Source organism: Cryptomeria japonica, chromosome 11 (genome assembly GCF_030272615.1).
Source record: "Cryptomeria japonica chromosome 11, Sugi_1.0, whole genome shotgun sequence".
Classification (NCBI taxonomy): Eukaryota; Viridiplantae; Streptophyta; class Pinopsida; order Cupressales; family Cupressaceae; genus Cryptomeria; species Cryptomeria japonica.
Window position 1 is genome coordinate 299,820,656 of NC_081415.1, and position 22,780 is coordinate 299,843,435.

Below are 22,780 nucleotides of genomic sequence, written 5' to 3' on the forward strand. Positions count from 1 at the left end.
TGTAATTCACATACTTACTACAGAAGTATTATTTGACTGTGGGTAGGCTTCCCACTGTGGTTTTTCCCTTTACCGGGTTTTCCACATACAAATCTTGGTGTCATGTGGATGGTATTTATTCTTTGATTGTTGTTCATGCTTAATTGGTTTATCTGCTATTTTGATATTTGGTTTATGCATTCCGGTATTGATCTTTTAGGTTCCGGTATTAAAGTTTTAATTTCTTAAGGTTTCGGTAATCTGGTGACAATTGATTCAGCCCCCCCTCTCAATTGTCTTCTAGTTATTTGAACTATCTAACATACCTTTCCTTGTATAAGACATGTTGATGTTGATAAATTTTGAGTGATTAATTGATTAACAAGACATGTGATTAGTTTGATTGTAGACGTTGAGAGTTTGCCTATTGTTGATTTGATTCAATGGATGGTGTATGCATTTTTATGTCCTTAGTTTTGGTCAAGATCTAGGATGGAAAAGGGGACATGGATATGGATAAAAGAAGCAATATCATAGATAATGATGGATTTATATAGGGTAATGAATATTGGAGGAAGGATAATGGGAGATGTGGTAGGAAGAATAGAGATCCAACCCATACTTAGAACCTCCAAAAAATTCAACCAAACATATCTAGCAACTAGGAAGCATACTCAAAAGGGAAGAAGAATCCCAAATTGGATCAAGGTACTTAGTCTTTGATTACCCATGTGTATGCAAGTGGGTTTATTTTAGCTCATATGAACATTGTAATCTTCATAATCTAATGTGTTTAGCTACATGAGTTACCCTAACTTCAAAAGCATCATGGATAGAGCCTCTTTGTCAGCTAGCATCCATAGCTTCGATGAGGATATCACTGTAATCTCACAAATATTGCTCCATTGCCAACTAGGTGTCCATAGCCTCGATGGAGTTACTCGAATGTTCCCTAAATACAAACATTTTGATATTGCATTTTTTTGCTTTTCTTGATATTTATTTTCTTTCTCAGGCTTTTGTTTTTAATCTTTTTGTTGGCATTATACACTTAGATGAGAATAGTTGATGTTGTCATTGATGACAGCCAACTGGTAACATGGTTCACAGGTTACACGGGCAATAGACATCATCTACTGGCACTAGCAGACACAACAAGATTATTCTCATTGACATCCATTCTACATCAACAAAAGATCTTACTGACACTCCCAGCCAACATGGAAATTATATTGTATAGCCAACATGATGTATTGTAAAGACTCATATATATGTATGAGATCTTGTAGGTCATTTTGTAAGTATGAAATGTGTGAAAAAGAAATGTGTATAGGTAATGTGAGTAGAATATGAGAGTGAATATATGTATATACATTTTGATGTAATTATTTTATGAGTGAATAAGAGCAGAGTAGAGCGAAGAAAGGTTTGTGGAAGAGGTATCTGACAGAGCTTAAACTAGTACTGAATCCAGCATTGCAGATGCTATTTTGAGCAGTACATTGTCATTGGATTTAATCATCCAATTTTGTAGTCAGTGTGACTCCTTTTTGTGATTGAGTAGTGAGCTCTAGGCTATTGGCCTTCCTGCATGTGCAAGCCCCTATTGTATAAGTGATATTTATTCATATTGGCTAGTGAGTAAATATTGTGGGTCACAAATCTCATTGAGTTTTTTCCCCTACCGGGTTTCCTTGTCAAAAATATCTATGTTATGGTGTGCATTGATGTTTATATTGTTATTTCTCTTTATTACTTTATTGCTTGTTTATCGGTACATTAATTTGGGTTATAAAGTTGCAAACAAGTTTAAATCATTTGTTTACTGATTAGACACTGAATCATCCCCCCTCTCAGTGTCTTTGAGATTGATCAAGTATCTAACACTTTTGCTATTGACTTTTCTCTTGTCATTGATTCTTGTGTGCATTGGATCGTAAGTAATGAAGCTCATGTGGGTTTGAGAGTTACAATGGCACTAAAGGAGGATTTAAGGTTTTTCCCTAGCCATGTTTTCAACTAAGAGATCACAATGATTTACAGCAATTGATTAAGTGTATGAAATATAGTAATAAAAAAGACGTCGACACCAAGATACAATAAGTGGTTCTATTCTGGATCGAGTATGCATCCTAACCAAAAGATAATGTTAAAGAGTAAAAACCTCATATTTTGAAGCGTTACATGAATATATATCTAGGAAATGGATTGAACATAAGATTGAGCATGGGCACACATGTGACAAAATGACACAAACCCCTATTTCATAGATGAAATATTTATGCAAAGGATTGAATGGGGAGGATAGAAGGATTGAAAATAGGTGTTGGATAATAGATAAGATGTAGGAATATTTTCACAAGGATAGATGGATATGTCTTCAAGATGAACATTGGCACACACCTTGACAGGTGATGAAGGGATGTAGGAATTTGGGACATAAGGACCCAAAATGGATAAATGAAATGATGGAAGGATAGACTTGGGAAGTGGAAGATGTGCAGGTAGATGATTGAAGGAAGTTTTTGGAGAGACACGGGTAGATTCCAATTTTGATTTTTCTTTGGAATGCAATGCTTTTATGGGCGACTTAGGAAGCCACATAGTTTTTGGTTTTTCCTTTTGCTTAAAGGGCTTTTGTAGCCTTTTGGATATTGCTATTTTCTTTTGGATCAGATTTTTCTTTTATTTGACATGTCTTTTAGATTGTACATGTTGATCTTTGGTTGTATGTGGATATTTAGACTTAAGGATTTTATTGTTGACATCTAAATTTCTTCTAAAAGGAATGGGATTCATGGATGGATATGAATGATATGGAGGTATTTTGGATGGGTTGATGTAAGGTCCTAAGATGGATAGAAGGAAGGAAGGCTTTGACTTTGGAAAGAAAGGACCTAAAATGGATTTGGAGGATGAAGGGGGATGTTTATGTGGGGGTTTAAGAGAAGAGACACCTAGATCTAGGCTTGGAATAAGATCATTTGAGTTTGTGCTTTGCTCTTGATTTTGAATTGGATCATTGAAGGAGATGGAAATGATATCATCATCTTGCTTGGGCAATGGGTGTTGAATGGGACTTGAAAGGACACTCTGCTCTTGAGATGAAAGGGGATCATCGTTAATGGAATACTAAAAGATTATGGGATCATCATAAGATTCTTGACAGACGAGATCTTGATCAAAAATGGGATCAGATTGGAAAGTCATGATATCGTGATCTTGATTTATGCTAGGACTCATTTCCTTTGACTAAGCATCTTTTTTTTCAAGCAATGAGGGATGGTCATACGTGTGATCAAAGTTGATGTTGTTGATAGGTTGATTTGATAACAAATACCTTGTTTGGATGCTCAAGCCTACTAAGTCAAATAGAGGGTTTGATATGTCCCTTATTGATGTGACTAAGTGCGTCAAAGGATGTAATAAAGCTCCCCGATGAAGGATGATGTGTCATGATTTTGGATACAAGATTGATTTGACTAACTTGAATATCTAGACTAAGTATTCTGATGTTTATATTGGTTTAAATTATGCAACTTGGATCAATAGTTGATATTCCTCTGATTTTGTTGAAAGAAACCTTATCTGTGATAGTTCAATCTAAAAGACCACCTAAAAGGATACTTGGATCAATTTTGGAAATCTGATTTTTTGCAATTTGTAAAGTGATTTATGATTTTGTTTGATATTTTTGCACGGTGTTTGTTTGATATCAGACAAGAACACAACAAACACACATGAAAAAAAATAGTAGTTTTGGTCTTAATCTAAGATGAAGTGTATGTTCTTTTGAGGATCTTTTCAAATCCTCGATGTTTTCACTGGTTTGATACAAGAAAAACACACCAAGAAGACTCTTTATTCAAGGTTCATAAATAATATCATAGCCCATAGCTCAATACTCCTTTAGCTCAAATGGGCATGTCACACTCTAGGGTGCGCCCATTTTTTTGCCTTTTTTCAGAAGTTGAACCAAAGAGGATTCCTCCTTAATTGGATCATTTTCTTGGGAGATGTATGGTGAGTGTCTTGGGGGTGGATTCTTCCCCACCCTTGCATTATGATATTACAAATGTCTGGTTACTGACTCAGTGAAGTTTCTAATTCTAAGGCTTTTTAGTACAGGTTATGTTCAGTGCGGCGAAAGATAAACTCCCTAAAGAGGCTTTCCAACCTTCAATACATAGGCTTTTCGTATCTCAAGGATACTGGGGGAAGGCTATCAATGCACACTGTCGTTGGAGGGGATTTTTATCAACCTCCACATTTGATTATAGTGGGTTGGTAAACTTTGCTTTAAATTTGTTCCCCACTAAGGTCATTCCCCTCTCACCGACCTTATGGGATTCTCGGGAGGGAAGTCTTGCTAAAGGTTGTATCCTACTTGTATGAATTGAAAGAAAGCTTAAAATAGTATGTTTGGCCTTTTGGTCACCCAATTAAGGGGAAAGCATATACCTATCACTTTCGAGAAAAAGCAATCAATGGTTCATTTTTATCCTTCATAGAAATGGTTTTCTAACCTCTATTTGGAGATGTTGGTCCAACAAGAATGGTGTTCAGTTTTAATCCCACATAGCAATTTGTTTTGAACTTGAAATCAAATACTAGTCAACAAAAGTAAAATCGCTCGCTAAAATAAAAGGGTGGCTTGTTCTTTTTACTTACAAGAATAGAATTGATGGTTCTTTTTAATCTTTGCAAGAATTGAAAGATTGTTGGTTCTTTTTAAAGCCCAAATGAAGATGATCTTAACTTGCAAAAACAATTGTGAAATTTTTTGTTCTTTTTATACTTTACAAGAAAAGATAAATGTGGTTGTTTTTAGAGCCCCCAAATGAAGTGTATGGTTCTTTTTATGCACCAAAAGAGAGTTAAGTTATTTTTAAGCTTTGCTACCAATAAGGGAAGTGAGTTATTTTTGAACCAAATTTGAAAAAAAGCAAGTAAAAATTAACTAACTCCTTGAGAACCTGCATACCCACTGTTAAACCTGCAAAACCCTGTTAGCAAAAATCACAAATCAAGGTGGGCTAGACAAGCCTAGATTTTTACAAACCCTGTTACAAATTTTCCTCTCTTTTTTATATGCGCTATGCACCAGAAAATAGGTTGTATGCACCAAAATAGGGGTTATATGTGCCAAAATAGGGGTTATATGCACCAAAACATGTTTGAAATCTTGGGCATGAACCTGGAAGAAAAATGTTTGAAATTTTGTGGGTAGCCCCATGGTGGGCATAAAAAACGTACACTAGAAAGAGTGGAACCTGCAAAACAAAGGTGAGCACATCAAGCATACCATTGAAACATTATATTAGAGGATTGAATAAGAATAAAACATGTTAATCAATCAAAACTCTAAAAGTGTCTCATTATTCTCTATCTCCAAGGATCCTTCAAATCAAGATGGCTCTGAGATTGGAAGAGCACTTGATCTCTAGGATGACTACCCAAAGAATGAGGAGTAGTTTGATAAAAGACCTAAATGCTATGCAAGTAAGATCTTAGTGAATGATTTTGATATGAAACTAGATAATGATATGTTGCAAGGATAATGATATTGATATGAAGCTAAATTAGCATGAAAATGAGATTAAGATGATATTAAGCTAGCTTGGAAATGAAACTAACATGATATGTAAAACATGAATTATTCTAAGATTATAATGCTACTAAATGATCTAATTACTATTATCAAATAGAGGCTAAAATGCTTGATGAAATGAGACTATAACTTAGATGCATGAAGGCTTGGATTCTTAATAATGAAGGAAATGAAGCCTATGTATAGAAGAAATGGGCAATTGGAGGGTTAATATTGAGTAATATTAACAAGGGTTAGGATTAAATGATCTTCAATCCTTTTGATATTTTAAACCCAATCCTAGGCTGACAAGCGTCACCATTGTTGGACATTTTTGCTGCTAGGATATGTTATTGTCATTGATGTCAACACATTCATATGATTTATTGCTCTGGTGATTGCAGTTTAGTTTATTGGGATCATGGTTTGATGTATGGAGTATTTCTAGTATCCTTATATCTTTCTGTATTGGTTTTGGTGATCCAAGTATCTTTATTGATCATATCATATGATTCGATTTGTAGTTTGTTTTTCTGATCAGTGCTTTGCAAAGTTCATTATTTCCTTCGGTATATTCCGGTGTGATTAGATCTTGAGCTAAGATTTTGGGAGATTGTTTGGGATGGTCTTGTGTATCTTTATTTTAGATGGTTCATGATTTGGTTCTCCGCAAGTTATCTTTCTTCATGACAGTTGTTGTTGTTTGAGTATTCTTGAGTTTCAGATGTTGATCGATGAAGATTTGATAAGTGGTGTTGGTACAATTGTTACTGATGACTCTAATGTACTTGCTAGTGTTTCCTAATTGTTTCCTATTTGTTTTGATGATCTTCATTGATCGTTGTGCGAATTCTTGGTGCTTTTGTTGAACCGGTGATGTTCTTCATGTTATGTAGTTTTCCTAGTGGTGTAGCGTGTTGTGGTTGATCTTGGCATGATTTCCGGTGGCGTTGCATATTTGGAGATTTGATTTAGGTCCATGTTATGTCATGTATATTATAATATTGGTCTGGTGGTTGATCTTTATATCATGTGATGTAATTTTGTAATTATGAGATCAGGGTTTAACCGACCTTGTTGTTAATGTTGATGATTTGTATAAATAGGTGATATAGTCTTGTAATTTAGGTCTCGAGGTTGTGTCTACATTATCAGAGAGTGGTGTATGTGCGAACAAAGGGATTCATCTTTCAGTGTGGTGTATTGAGAAGAGATTGGTGTAGAGAAAACATATGTGCTTAATTGGAACTATCATCAAGTATTTGCAGATGTTATTATTGCAGTTCATTCCTTCTGGATTGTAGTCCGAATCTTTTTGTAAATCAGTGAGACTTCCTTGAGGGTTGTAGCCTTTCGAGTTATTGTATCTTGATTTGTAATCTCTTGGTAGTGTACTTGAATGTTGGTGTATTCCTCATTGTAATATTTTCACATACTACTATAGAGTATCATCTTATTGTGGGTAGGTTTCCACCATGGTTTTTCCCTTAACCAAGTTTTCTACGTCAAAATCTTGGTGTTGTGTATTGTGCTTATCTTTATTGTTGCTGCAGTTTATCAGATTTCTATTTGTGGTTGATTTTGTTGATCTAGTGAAAACTGATTCACCCTCCTCTCAGTTTTCTTTCATTGTTGTTGCCAACAATTGGTATCAGAGCTAGATCCTCCAGAAGAATCTTAATCACTTGGAGAGATATGGGATGACAACTAGAAGTGGAAGTGTTATCTTTAAGAAGGAGAGTCTGAGATTTGATGGAAATAACTATGCGATATGGAACAACTCGATGGAGGTGCACTTGAGATGTCTTGGAGAAGATTACTAGAAGATTACAAAGAATATCTATTATGTTCCTCCGAATGGACATGTTACTGCTGATGAGATCAAGGAAGCTAAAAATAACATTAGAGCTAAGGAAGCATTGTTGAGTGCCCTGACTGATTCAAAGATGACTAATGTAATGGGACTTTAGACTACACATGAGATCTAGGAGAATCTTGAAACGTTGTATGAAGGAGATAAACAAGTCAAAGTTGCTAAGTTGCAAAGTTTGAAAGGGAAGTATGAGATGTTGAAGATGGGAGAAGATGAGAACATAAACACCTTTATGGCTAAGGTGAATGACCTTATCCTAGGTATCAGATGTGCTGGTGGAACCCTTGAAAAAGATGAAATTATTGCTAAGGTTTTGAGATCATTGCCTCCTGCTTACCAACATAAGGTATATACTATTGATGAGATCTGGAGTGTAAATATTGTGACAAGAGACATGTTGGCTAGAAATATTGTTGCATTTGAACTGAGAAAATTTGGTGAATCTCATAGAAAGTCTGAGACAAAATTTAGAGCATCTGTATTCAGAAAGTAGAAATATGATCCTGAAGAATGTAGAATATCTAGATATGTAAAAGAGAGAAGAGAGACGGAAGAGAAAGAAAGAGAACTGGAAGAGCTTGAAGCATTGATTACCCAAAGATTGCCTAAGGGTGTCGTTAAGTATGATGGAAAATTGCCTTTGAAATGTTTCTCTTGCAATAAGAGGACATTTTTCTTCTAGATGCCCGAAGAGAATGTCTAAATATGATAGGCATGATAAATTTGACAAGCATGACAAGAATGATAGATATGAGAAGCATGAAAAGTATGATAAGCCTTACAAGACTAACCAGAAGTATAAGCATCATAAGGACTGTTATTATGATGTTGATGAAGGTGTTACAGATGAAGAATTAGAAGGAGATGAAGTTGTGTTTATTGCTATCAAAGAAGATGGATTGGTACCTGTTGATTCCATAAGCTGCACTATTGAGGGGAAAAAATTGGTTGCTAAAGTAGAATAGAAAGATGAATGAGTGATTGACAATGGTTGTTCACATAATATGACTGGTGATAAAAACAAATTTATGAGTATGGAAAGGTATGATGGTGGAATAGTAATATTTGGAGATGAAAAAGCCTATGTGATTCATGGTAGAGGTTCTATTTCCTTTGATGGTAAGCATAATACTGATGATGTGTTGTATGTTGAAGGTTTGAAGCATAATCTTGTAAGTGTTGGATAGTTGGTTGACAAAGGTTATGATTTACAATTCAATAATGGAAAATGCAAGATCCTAAATGCCTCTGGTATAGAAATTGCATCTAGAACAAGACTGGAGGTAATATCTTTCATTTGAATGCTGGTGAGAAAAGTTGCTTGATTGCTTAGATTGATGAAAGCTAGTTGTGGCATAGGAGAATGTGTCATGTTGATTTTGATTCAATGATTAAGATCAGTTCTACACAAGTTGTTAGAGATTTGCCTAAAATTGTTAATCCTTCTAATTTGGTATGTAAGGAATGTCAAATGGGTAAGCAAACAAGAATTTCTTTCAAGAGTAAGTAGTATACATCTGATGGATTACTAGATCTTGTGCATACTGACCTATGTGGACCTAAAAATATTAGAAGTGTGCAGGGTGACAAATAATTTATATTACTAATTGATGATTATTCTAGAATGACGTGGGTTGTCTATTTGAAGGAGAAATTAGAAGCATTGGACAAATTCAAGATATTCAAAGCAAAGTTTGAGACTGGGACAGGACTGAAGGTGAAATGTCTGAGATTTGATAGAGGAGAAGAATTTTGTTTCGGTGAGTTTGATTTATTCTATGAGAAGCATGGAATTAGAAGACAATTATCTGCTCCTGGAACCCTAGAACAAAATGGAGTTGTTGAAAGGAAGAACATAATTATCTTAGATGCTGCAATGACTATGTCGAAAAAAGGGAATGTTACAAATATATATTAGAGAGAAGTTGTTAGCACTATTGTTTACACATTTAACCAAGTGCATATAAAAGGTGATATCAGTAAGACTCCTTATGAGCTATGGTTTGGTCATGTTCCTACTATGAGATACTTCAAAAAAATTGGTAGTAAGTGTTATATCAAGAGATATGAGGATATATGAAAGTTTGATGCAAGAAGTGATGAAGGAATTTTCTTGGGATATTCAACAAAGAGAAAAGCTTACTGGTGCTACAATAAGAGACTGAGAAAGATAATGGAAAGTGCAAATGTGAAGGTTGATGAAATCTATGGAAAAGAGATCAGAGCATGTGGATATGATGATGGTCAACACATTGTTCTAACACGTATTTAGACTGATGAATTGAAACATAATGATCTGGTCGAGACTGCAAATTTGAATGTTGGTGTTGTCGGTGGAGAGGTATAGGAACCTGAAAGTCATAATAATCAAAAGACTCTGAGGCATGTAAGATTGAATCATTCTAAAAATTGGATTATTGGTGATAAAAATAAAGGTGTGATGACTAGAAGAAGGATAGCTGCTGAAGAGGTATGTTTGATTTCCAAAATTGAACCTAAAGATGTTATTGAGGCTTGCAAAGATGACAATTGGATAAGGGCTATTGAAGAAGAATTGAATCAGATTGAAAAGAAAAACTCATGGGAGCTTGTGCTTAGACCTAAAGATAAGAATGTGATTTGTACTAAATGGGTATTCAGGAACAAATTGAATGAAGTTGGTGAAGTTGTCAGAAATAAAGAAAGATTGGTTTTGAAAGGATATTCATAGAAATAAGAGATTGATTATGAGGAGATTTTTCTCTGGTAGTTAGACTTGAAGTTGTTAGACTATTGCTTGCATATGCTGCCTATAAGGATTTCAAGGTATATTAGATGGATGTCAAGTCATCTTTTTTGAATGGTGATCTTGAGGAAGAAGTCTATATTGAGAAATCTAGTGGGTATTCATTATCAGATGATGGTGACATGGTATGCAAACTGAAGAAAGCTCTTTTTGGATTTAAAAAATCCCCTAAAGCCTAGTATGCTAGATTGGACAAGTATTTGCTGAAATTAGGATTTAATAAAGGTACTCTTGATAGTAATTTGTATTTTAAGATTAAGAATGGTAACATATTGATTGTTAAAGTATTTCTTGATGATATTATCTTTGGAGGAGATGATAACTTGAGCATGAAGTTTTTCGATGATATGCAAAAAGAATTTGAGATGTCTATGATAGGAGAGATAAAAAAAATCTTAGGTTTGCAGATTTTGCTCTCAAACTAAATATGTGAAGGAATTATTGTAGAAGTTTGGGTTAGATGACTCCAAACTGCTTGGAACGCCTATGGTGACTAGCTGCAAATTATCAAAAAATGATGAATCTCTGAAAGATAATCAGTCTTTATACAGATCTATGGTTGGTGGACTGTTATATTTGACTCAGACTAGAGTAGACTTATGTATGCTATGTGCATGACTGCTAGCTATCAAGCTGATCTGAAAGAGATTCATGTCACTATTATTAAGAGGATATTCAAATACTTGAAAGGAATTGTAGATTATGGTTTGTGGTTTCTAAGGAATGATGATTTCATGTTATGTGCTTACACTGATGTTGATTGGGCTGGTGATGTTGATGACCAGAAGAGCACCTCCAGTGGTGCGTTATTTTTGGGTAAGAAATTGGTTTCATGGACAAGTAAGAAACAAGATTTAGTGTTCTTATCTACTGTTGAAGTTGAGTACATTGCTGCTACTAGTAACTGCACTCGGGTAGTTTGGATGAAGCAAATGTTGAAGAATATCAGATTTATCTATGATGAGCCTACTACCATATATTGTGACAATTCTAGTGCTATTAATATGTTAAAGAATATGGTGCAACATTCAAAGACTAAACATGTGTCAATCAAATATCATTTCTTGAGAGAAAAATTCAGTGAAGAGGAAGTGAAGCTAGAATATGTATCTACACAGGAACTGATTGCTAATATTTTCACTAAGCCTTTGCCTACATATACATTTGTTTATTTGAGAGACAAGTTAGGGGTATCTACCCCTCCTTATGAGAACTAGATGCATTGAGTTGCATCAATCCAGTGGACTTCACAATCTTATATTTTTGTCTGGATTGATGAGTTGGTGTTGCTACTCTGTTGGAGTAGTCAATGTGTTTAAGGGGGAGAGTAAGTTTGGTTTTCTATTTTGAGAATCTTTGGCATTGTTGTCAAAGGGGGAGAGAAGCATGTGAAAAACTATCTTATCTGCCTGATCTTAGGGGGAGTTTGTTGGAGATGTTTTCTTTTCTTGCATTGATTGATTTTACATTCATATGTTTCCATCAATGCCAAAGGGGGAGCTTGTTGGACATTGCTACTGCTAGGATATGTTGTTGTCATTGATGTCAACATATTCATTTGATTTATTGCTCCGGTGATTGTAGTTTGGTTTATTGGGATCATGGTTTAATGTATGGAGTATTTTTAGTATCCTTATATCTTTCTGTATTGGTTTTGGTGATCTGGAAAGCTTAATTGATCATATCATATGATCCAGTTTGCAGTTTGTTTTTCTAATCAGTGCTTTGAAGAGTTCAGTATTTCCTCTGGTATATTTCGGTGCGATAAGATCTTGAGTTGAGATTTTGGGAGATTGTTTGGGATGGTCTTGTGTATCTTCATTTCAAATGGTTCATGATTTTGTGCTCTGCAAGTTATCTTTCTGTGTGATAGTTGTTGTTGTTTGAGTATTCTTGAGTTTCAAATGTTGATCGATGAAGATTTGATAAGTGGTGTTGGTACAACTATTACTGATGATTCTAATATTCTTGCTAGTGTTTCCTAATTGTGTCCTATTGGTTTGGATGATCCACATTGATCATTGTGAGAGTTCTTGGTGATTTTGTTGAACTGGTGATGTTCTTCGTGTTATGCGATTTTCCTTGTGGTATAGCATGTTGCGGTTGATCTTGGCATGATTTTCGATGGTGTTGCATATTTGGAGATTTTATTTAGGTCCATGTTATGCCATGTATATCGTAATATTGGTCTGGTGGTCGATATTTATATCGTGTGATGTAATTTTGTAATTATAAGTTGAGGACTTAGCTGACCTTGTTGTCAAGGTTGTTGATTTGTATAAATAGGTGATATAGTCATGTAATTTAGGTATCAAGGTTGTGTTTGCATTATCAAAGAGTGGTGTATGTATGAATAGAAGGATTCATCTTTCAGTGTGGTGTATTGAGAAGAGATTGGTGTAGAGAAGACATATGTGCTTAATTGAAACTGTCATCAGGCATTTACAGATGCTATTATTGCAGTTCATTCCTTCCAGATTGTAGTCTGAATCTTGTTGTAAGAGTGAGACTTCCTTGAGGGTTGTAGCATTTTGGGTTATTGTATCTTGAGTTGTAAGCTCTAGGCAGTGTGCCTGAATGTTCATGCATTCCCCATTGTAATATTTTCACATACTACTATAGAGTATCATCTTATTGTGGGTAGGTTCCCACCATGGTTTTTCCCTTAACCGGGTTTTTTACATCAAAATCTTGGCATTGTGTATTGTTCTTATCTTTTTTGTTGTTGCAATTTATCAAATTTCTATTTATGGTTGAGTTTGTTGATCCGGTGAAAACTGATTCACCCCCCCCCCCCCCCCCCCCCCCTCTTAGTTTTTCTTCATTGTTGTTTCTAACAACCATGAGGAGGTTTGAGAGGAGATGTAAGAGGCATTAAATTCCTAAGAAGCCATGGTGGTTACCCTAGGAGGTAAGGTTAGGGTTGAGTTATTGGATAATCCTTTTGTCCAAAGGATAAATTATTGTGTAAGAGTTATTGGATAACCATGGTCAAAGCAATGACTGCTTGAAGAGACCCTTGAGTTAGATAAGGGTTAAGTTATAGAGAAATTCTCTAACCTAGGGTTGAGGTTGAGTTAACCATTAATGGTTATCGAAGACTTTGGAGGTTAACTTGTTGGAGACAAAGCCTTTAATGGTTAATGAATACTTTGAGGGTTTGGGAAGTGACTTGTTTTTTCTTAGGAATGTGTCAATGTTTAGGATAGGATTAGATTTAATTAAGTGAGATTTAGGAGGTTCTAGAAGAATGATTAGGATGCAAGTGGATCTTGTAGGAGGATGCAAGTGGGAGAAATAGGATTTTAATTAAAATAAAATGCTTTATTTCAACTAAAAAAGGATGCAACTTGCATTTGTAGGAAAATGCAAGTGTGGTGGGGGGGTTTATAAATAAATATTGATTTATTTATATCAAAAGATAAATTTAATTAAATGTAAATTCAATTAAATTTGGAAAGGCGATTCAATCAAATAAATAAGATTTATTTAATTAACAGAAGAAAGGTTAATTAATCAAATATTAAATTTAATTAATAGTTGAATAGAAGAAAAGAGACATTAATTAAATCTTAATTTAATTAATGGTTGGATAAATGATAATTAAACAAATACAATTCATTTAATTAAGTGGATAGAAATAGGTGTCTACAGTTTACAGTCCTAGTAAAATCTTAAAGGTCCGTCATCTGAACAAAGCTATATGAACAAACATAGTGAATAATAAAAAATGAAACAATCAAAGGCATTTTTGATACTCATATTCAGTCTCTCGTAGTGATAGTAGCAAATATGGAGTAATACTCAGTGAAAGGAGCAGTCCTGTCAAGGTAGAAAAGGTAAAGCCACAAAACTACAGTGCAGCTGTCTACAAGAAAAGTTGCATGAACCCTAAATAAAAGATTGCATATAAATATACAACAACAAGAACACTTCATGCAGAGGTAATAAAATATAGAAGCTATGGATTTTAATCATGCATGTATGAAGGATTCCACACAGAAACCCTAAATACATGGGTGATTAAAAGAAAAACTTCTAAGTTTTTCCAAAGAGATGTAATAGAAGAATGAAAATAAGACACATACTGTGCTCATAAGCCTGAGATAAGTCTCAGTTCTAGTCTAGCTTAAAGATCTCCAAAACCCTAGTTCGAGAAGCAGAAGAAAGGCATGCATGGCAGCCAAAGTCTTCTCCAGGAAGAATGTGAAAATAAGAAATGAAGTAGGGTTTGAGCTTTTCTTTTCTACATGCCCTAACCCGAATGGTAATGGGCTTTTCTTTTTCTTTTTATTTGTTTTTTAAGAAAACAAATCCCTTTATTATCACCACGGGGCCAAGACTTTTAAAAGTCTTTTACCTTATGTATGCATGTAACCCTAACTCTTATAACCCTTGAGCTAAAAAGGGGAAAAGGAAAAAGCAAGGATATAATTTCTTTTTGTATATTTTAAATATTTCATAATATTTAAAATAGTTTTATTTAAACAATTATATTAATTGTTTTAAAGAAATTATTTTAAATTATTTTCATTAATAGTTTAATATAGTTTTATTATGACAATTATCTTAATTGTCTTAATAAAATTATATTAAATTATTAAAAAAAAAGCGATTTGTAAAACTCATTTAGAATTTAGAATAAAAAGGATGTTTTTTCAACAAAAAGCTCCCACTTGTATATCCCTTAAATCGGGGAGCTATTTTTGTCGAAAAGCACTAAAATTGGAGAGGTTTGCATGCCTTTTTAGGCAAATTCATCCAAGAAGGCTCACACACAGATTTTTTTTGAAGAACAAAGCCAAATATAGAGCCCAACTATATTTAGCGCTTTCTCTTCTCAAGAATTTTCTATAAAGTCTTTCTTCTCTTCATTTTTTGGGAGTTCTTTCTCTCCTCAACATGACTGTGGACCGTTTTAGGCCCTTTCATACTAAAGGATAGCATTGTAGCTCATATTTTTGAGTTTTTAGTAGTAGCAACTCCTTCATTTTTGAATAAAATAGCAGCAGATTTCCTTCTGGATACTTCTTCTTTGGTTTTGAATGAAATATATTGATGATTTTTCCTATGATTCATTCTTTGAATCCTTTAACGTTGTCTCTTTCAAGTAGTATTATTTCAGGAGGATACATGGTTAATTCAAGTTATAGATTGTGTAAATCTAATTTTGATGGCTTTGTAGTTGTGAAAATAGTTTGTTTTCCTTCGAGCAAGCCTTCTAATCAAGCCCTTTTTATGAAATATTTATGTATTCACATGCTCAATTGAGTTGTGAAGTATTCACGGTTATTTTTTAAAGGTTTCGTGAGTTAAGTAGTTGCAAGTCTCATAAAAAATATTTGGTTTATCACCTCGTATGATAGGTTTAATTTTAGTATTCCTTCTATCCTTTTTCTCGACTAAAAGTTATTTGCAAGAGATTCATCATACAGGAAACCAACCTATAATTCAAAGATTCACCTTCACTTTGAGAAACTCACAGGCTCGAAGGTGTTTTCATGCTTCACAGGATTGCTAGGTTTCATATTTAGCATCATAGGCAATCCTTCATGACAACATGAACCAAAAGTGAAACTTGCATGGTGGAATGATGATGAGTTTTGTGAGTACCACAAGAGAAAAGGACATAAGACTAGAAATTGTCATAGATTGAAAAACATCATACAAGATCTTATTGACAAGGGCAACATAGAAGTTGATGGTCACACTTCCAATGAGGAACATGTGATGTTTAAGGAACCATTCCCTAAACATGACAAAGGAAAAGCCAAAGCAAATAACCAAGCTAATTATGCTAAGATTTCCTATGATTATGATTCTACTGTTAACCAAATTTCAATGGACAATCATGTTTCTACTATTATTATAAAGGACAAAACTCCCAAAGGTTCTACCCAAAGGAGTAAAGTAGTTTTGAAAGGCATTGGACCATCATCATCATCACCCCCTAAATGTAATGTCATGACCCGTCAAAGAAAAGTCACCTTGCAAGGTGTTCCAGCCAAGACCACAACCTCATCATCTACCAAAAATGAGTATGACGTAGTAGATCAGTTAGGGAAGATACCAACCCTCATTTCCATCATTGATCTTTTGCACATATCTCCTTCACATAAGGCCATCCTTGACAAAGAATTAAGAGAAACCTTTGTACCCATTGGTCTGAGTGTGGACCCGTTTCAAGCCATGGTGGGATACCTTTCCACTCCACATTGCCTTACATTCATAGAAGCCAATGATGCATCCATATGCCAATGACACAATGAACCTCTTCATATTGAATCCTTTCTCCATAAAAGCCTCATAAAATGAGTCTTGATAGATGGAGGAGCGCGTCTAAATATTTGCACATTAAATACTATTAAACAATTAGGATACTCTGAACAAACTATGGATTACAAAGAATACTCATCCAAAGGAACAATCACCCTACCTCTGAGAGTTGGGCCAGTGATGAAGGATGTGGTTTTCCAAGTCCTTGACCTAGATCTTACATATAACATACTCTTGGGACGTCCATGGATACATGAAATGAGAGAAGTTCCATCAACATATCACCAATGTATCAAGTTCCCTTACAATAGAGTTGAAGTGACACTAAAAGGTGATCTGAATCCATTTATATACTACAAAAACTTGCAACCAAGACTAGAAATAATAGTTCCAGTCAATTGAGAGGCTATTCCTTCATCAGCATATGTTGATCCAAAATCATTGAAAGCTTCTACGTCAAAACAAGGAGAGCTCAAAGAGAAATTCAAGGTTAAAGACATGGGATGTGGTGAGTATATATTTCATGTTGATCAACTCCCACTGTCTCCTAAGAAATTTAGTCGACAGGAACAACCTACAAAAAATTTGCAATGCCAAGGAATTGGGTGTGAACCACCTAGTGTTGTGGCTACTAAGTCTGAGCAAAAATCTCCTCTAGTGGTGCAAGCAACTCTTGATATCAACAGTCCTAAGAGTGGTTCCAATGAAGAATCTATTGAATATATTGCTATCCCCTTTGAGAACTTGTATAACCTTACCATTTAATCCACTCCTTCCATTTCCACTCCTCTCCTAGACTTGGATCAACAAGAATCACAAAATCCCTTACTCGTTGGGGGTCGAAAATCAAGCTTTGAAAAGAAAAATCTAAAAGTCAAAATTAAAGAGAAGTCCTTCAATCCAAATCAAAATAAAAATCTATTGGACTCTACAAAAATCAAATTCAAAGATAAAAATCCTATGAAGGAAAAAGAACAAGAGTTGATCTCCCCTAATACCAAAATAAGTGGGGTGAAAATTTCTAAACTTTCAAGTCAAAGGTATACTTGTTGATCCTAAGTCTTCATCATGCCATGCTACTTTCACATATTTTCACAATCATAAGCCTGCATCCCTCATCCACTCGTTCCACACATCTATACCCTTTTGGCAATATTTTACATCAATGGCCCTTTAATGGAACTTCCTTGAGGGGCTTTGTTGTCAGGGAAACCCAAAATTCTTTAGGTGACACACATATGGGCCAACGTAGTCCACACATTAGTAATTCTACCTTAGTTCCTTCAATCAAGGAAGACAATCAATGGAGCTACACATTATTCTGTCAAGGAATGACATAGCTATAACCACAAGGTGGAGCCTTTCACATTTGAGGTGGGTGACTTAGTGCTCAGAGGGAACCCTAAGAATTAGAAAGATAGAGAAAGGAAGGGTAAGTTTGAACCAAATTGGATTGGCCCTTACATCATCACAACAACATATGGATCAAGTGCATATCATCTCTCATCACCACATGGAGAACCTTTAGAGGATCATATCAACAACATGCACCTTCATAGGTTTTACACATAGTTTTTCATAGTATCCTAATAAAAAATACAAAAAAATTAATAAATAAAAAATACAAAAAAATAATAAAATAAAAAATTGTCACTATGGTGAAAACTTGGAAAACAAGCGTCTTGTGACAAAAAATAAAATAAAGAGAAATAAATTCGTTTAATAGTGAAAACCACTTCGATGGTGCCGTAGGAAAGTACCATGGTGAAAATTGGGTTACCGACACCATGTGTAGAAACTTTTCTCCTCCTTCCTTTAGGATTTAATCTCATCTTTTCTCTTTGGACACACTCACATCCTACCATCCCATAATAAATTTACCTATTCCCATCATGGCTTGTTATTGATCTACCTAAGAGTGGTTTTCCATTCATAATAAACCCCTTTTCACCCTTTCCTTCCATAATAAATTAGGTCCAATCTGTAACTAGGGCAAAATCCTAAATCTAGTGATGGAAGTGGCACCCAGAGCATTGCATGTTTTTAGGAGCATCATCTTTTCATTCCTCCTTATTTTTCACACAATACATAATAAAAGGTCATTTGTATCATCGATCCACAATAAAGTTTCATTCTTATCAATTATAAAAGTATTAGTTTCATGGATTCAATCAGTTTAAGATGAGACACAATCAATAGTGGGTTTTCAACAAATCAAGTTTTTCAACAGACTTTGGCAACAACATGGTTTTTCAACATTATCTTCAAACATATTAACATATGTGGCAAGAAACATAAATAACTTGAGGATTTCATTGGATTTTGGTGTCAAGTCTTGGTTTTCTTTTGATTTTATCTTTTATGGTGACATGTCTTTTAGCTTTTCCAGGATGTCTTTGACTAGAGATTCTATCTCTAGGATGTCTTTGACTAGAAAGGCGAGGATGGGGTATGTTCACTATTTTGTTTTTGATTATGGGAAAAGAAAGTTTTGAAGGGATCTCGAAACCCTTTACAAAAGATCATTAAAAGATAAAAGCATTAAGAAACATGAAAACACATACTGCCAATAAACCAACACAGTTCTGGGCAAAAATTGGCATAAAAGCCCAACAAAACCAGCAACATCCAACCAAGATAGAAAAAAGACAAAAGACAAATTACTTAGGGCATTAGCCAAATTTCCGCTAATCCCTTTCAAATCTTTAATATTATCCCTAAGCTTAGGGATATCCTTGGAAGAGGCCACAACAACTTTTTTCATGCTCACCCTTGTTCTTTTTGTCGCACCACCAGGAGCACTTTCCACTATCCCTGCCTCAATAGCATCCTCATCAATATCCAGGTCCACAATAGGTTTGGAGGTTCTGGAGCCATCAAGGAACTTGGTAATTTCCTCTAAATTCTTAGTCAAAGAAGTAAGGATATCCGAAATCATTACCAGAAAGTTTTTTATAGTTGTTTTTCCTTCCTCTAGTTTACTAATTTGAGCTTCCAGCTTATCCACTGCTCCTGGTTCATTTCAGCTTTCTTTCCTTTCTCTTCCTGATGCTTATCAATTTTTTCTAGATTCTTGATTCCTTCATAAACCCACCTATCAAAACCCATTCGAGCCTCATACTGGTTTTTGAGTTTATCTAGAATCATCCGCTCTCTAGCTTTATCCTGATCCCTACTCGAATTCTCCTTGTCCTTCTCCTACTCAATTTCCATTTCCCTTTCCTCATTAATCTTATTGTCCCGCTCCTCCATCGGCTTGTTGTTAACATTACCTATACGCACATTGTATATAGGACTATTATGGTCAGAAACATTCTTAGCTCCTCCTTCCTCTTCCCCCACTTCCTCTTCTTTCTAGCTCTCCTCTCCTTCAGACTCATTGGTCTCCATCTCACTCCATATTTTTCAATATCCTCTGAATCAATCTCTATATCCTTTTGATTACCCTTGTCCTCTTGAATTTTCTCCACAGTGGCTTTTTTGCCCTTTTTGCTCTATGTCAACTCATCCTTGTTGGGCCCACCTCCCTCCATCTTCCTCTTTCCTTTCCCCAAGGACACCAACAATCTCTTATTTTCCTGGATAGAGAGAATCTTGCAATGCTCATAAATGAGCAAAATAAGACTGCAATGAAGCACAGATGAAGAAGGGTTCTTGCTATGTTTATTCAGAGACCACGACGGAGACCTATAAAGGTAATAGGGTAGAGAAATCCTCTTCTCATATCTAAAATGATTTAAAAGCACAAAATGGTATGTGTGGACCTTGGTAAAATGACCCTCCACAGTAATATATTCCATAATTGCATTAAGCACACAACCCCATATTTTCTTAATATTGGAAGCATCATAATACCCCCCCGTGGCTTTTCCTAGTTTCGCTCTCTCCTTCTCTTTACGCGGAAAAAGTTTAACTTCATTATTAGACAATTTCAGGTCTCTAAAGAAGTTAAGACCATGATGGGGCATACCTATGACCGTCGCAATGAGGTCCACATCTAGCTTAAACCTAACACCATGAATTTTGAAGCAACCATTAATCCAGTTTTCAGTAACTTTGATGACCGCTAGGTTAACTCTGCCTTTATCATAGTTGACCAACTTTTCCATGAAATTCGTCATGAATCCTTTCTCTAGATTTGTCCAAACCTTAGGCATCTCCGTCCATCTAGAAATATTATCAATTTTGTCTCTTCTTAGATCCCCCCCCATTTTAGATTTCGTTTTACAATTTCTCTTCTTCTACAACTTTAGAGCTTTCTTCCAAATGACTCAATTTTTTGAAAATGCATACCCACAAAGTGTGTGGAACATTAATATTCTTGATTAGGACTCTGCCCTTCTAATGTGTGATCATCAAATTTCTAAAAATTTGAAGATTACTCATTAAAACTTTCAAGATTAATCGTGTGATCTATCTTTCCCCATAAATCTATCTTTTCTGATGAGTTCTTTAATATTAAAATCAATATTAACTTCCCCATTCCATATACTTTGTACTTAGGAAATTATGCCAAGGTTCGCTAGACCATCCGCTACAACATTTTTTTCTCTAAAGGCATGTTCAATGATAATAGATTTAAAGCTAGAAATAATTTCTCTAGCTTTAAAAATAATATTTTGTATAGTCCACGAAGGCTCAATTTCTCCCTTAAGGCATTTAATAATGTTAAGTGAGTCTCCCTCCAACCATAGATTATCATGATTAAGATTTTTAGCTATAATCCAAGTATTCAAAGCTGCTGAGGCTTCAACATAATGACTAGTTTGGTTACCCAAAGGGCTAGCAATAGCCACAAGGCAACTTCCAGCAAAATTCCTGACAATGCCCCCATAACCAGCTTTCCCCGAGTTCCCCTTAGAAGCCCCATCAAATTTATCCTTAATCCATCTCTGAGAAGGAAATCACCAGACAAGACCATCCCTACCCTTATCCTTACTGATTCTATTATTGGAGAGGTTCCATCTTTCATTAAAGTCTTCTTTAACAGCTAAACCATTATCAATTCCATTTAAACATTCAAAGATCCCTCTATAGATTTTATCCACCACCACTTAAGGGTTCGCACTTTTATCCCTAAAAATCCCATTGTTGCACTCCTTCCAGATGTTCCATATGACATTAGGGAGAGTAAGTTTCCAAAGCTCAACATTCTTAGAATTGGAACTAGGGCAATACCATTGCTGTCAAAACTCTTCCAGAGAGTTCGGGAAAACCCAGCTCAACTTCCACCTACTAAAAATAATATTCCAGATAACCTGATTGAAAATACACTGGTAGAGGATATGACAAGTAGACTCCTCCTCCCTGCAGCAAAGAGAACACTTGTTAGGAAAAACAAATCCACGCTTATGGATATTATCAAGAGTTAGCACCTTATTTTGGATAAAAATCCAAAAGAAGATATTAATTTTGGGTGTCAACTTCTTTATCCACACTTTAGCCCACAAAGGGATCTCTTCCAGAACTTTGTTGTGGATAGACACCACTGAAGACACAGAATATTTCCCATCCAGACTTTCCCTCGAAATCAAACAATCCTCAGAATTGTCCATAAAAATTTTAGAAGAAAGCAAAATCTCTAGTAATTTTAATCTCAGACAAAGTTGCCTGAACTCAATCCACTTCCCATTTCTCTGATAGCCTCTAACAAAGACTCCATACCTACTTTTGAACCAGTCTTTCCATTCCTTAAGGATGGGGATTTCCTCCAATGGTTTATCCATAAGCCATCTATCCTCCTCAAATCTGATAATTCTCCCATTCCCCAATTTCCACTTTCTTCCAGCTGTTGCACAGGCTTTAGCCATTTGAACTGCATTCCAAATTGCAGATCCTTCCACAAAAAAAGAACTTTCCATAAATTCTTCCTCAAATGGTTGCATGTAAAGGTATTTCTTTTTCCAAATTAAATTTCATTCTCTTTCTTCCCCTTTCATTCTCCAAATTTGTTTAGCTAACAAGGCATTATTCATAGTTATAATGTTCCTTAACCCCAATGCCCCAAAAGCCTTAGGAGTACAAATATTATTCCATGCAATAAGGGGGATTCTATTTTTATCTTCCACTTCTAACCATAAGAATTTTTTTTGAATTCTTTCAATTGCCTCCGCAAACTTTTTGGGGATTTTGAACAAACTAAGGGCATAGATAGGAAAATTTTGAAGGGCAGCTTTAAGCAACATCACCTTACCTGCTTGGCTAAGGAGGGCTCCTTTCCATCCAGCCAATTTGGAATTGAATCTATCAACCAGCTTCATCCAAAAATTCTCCGAAG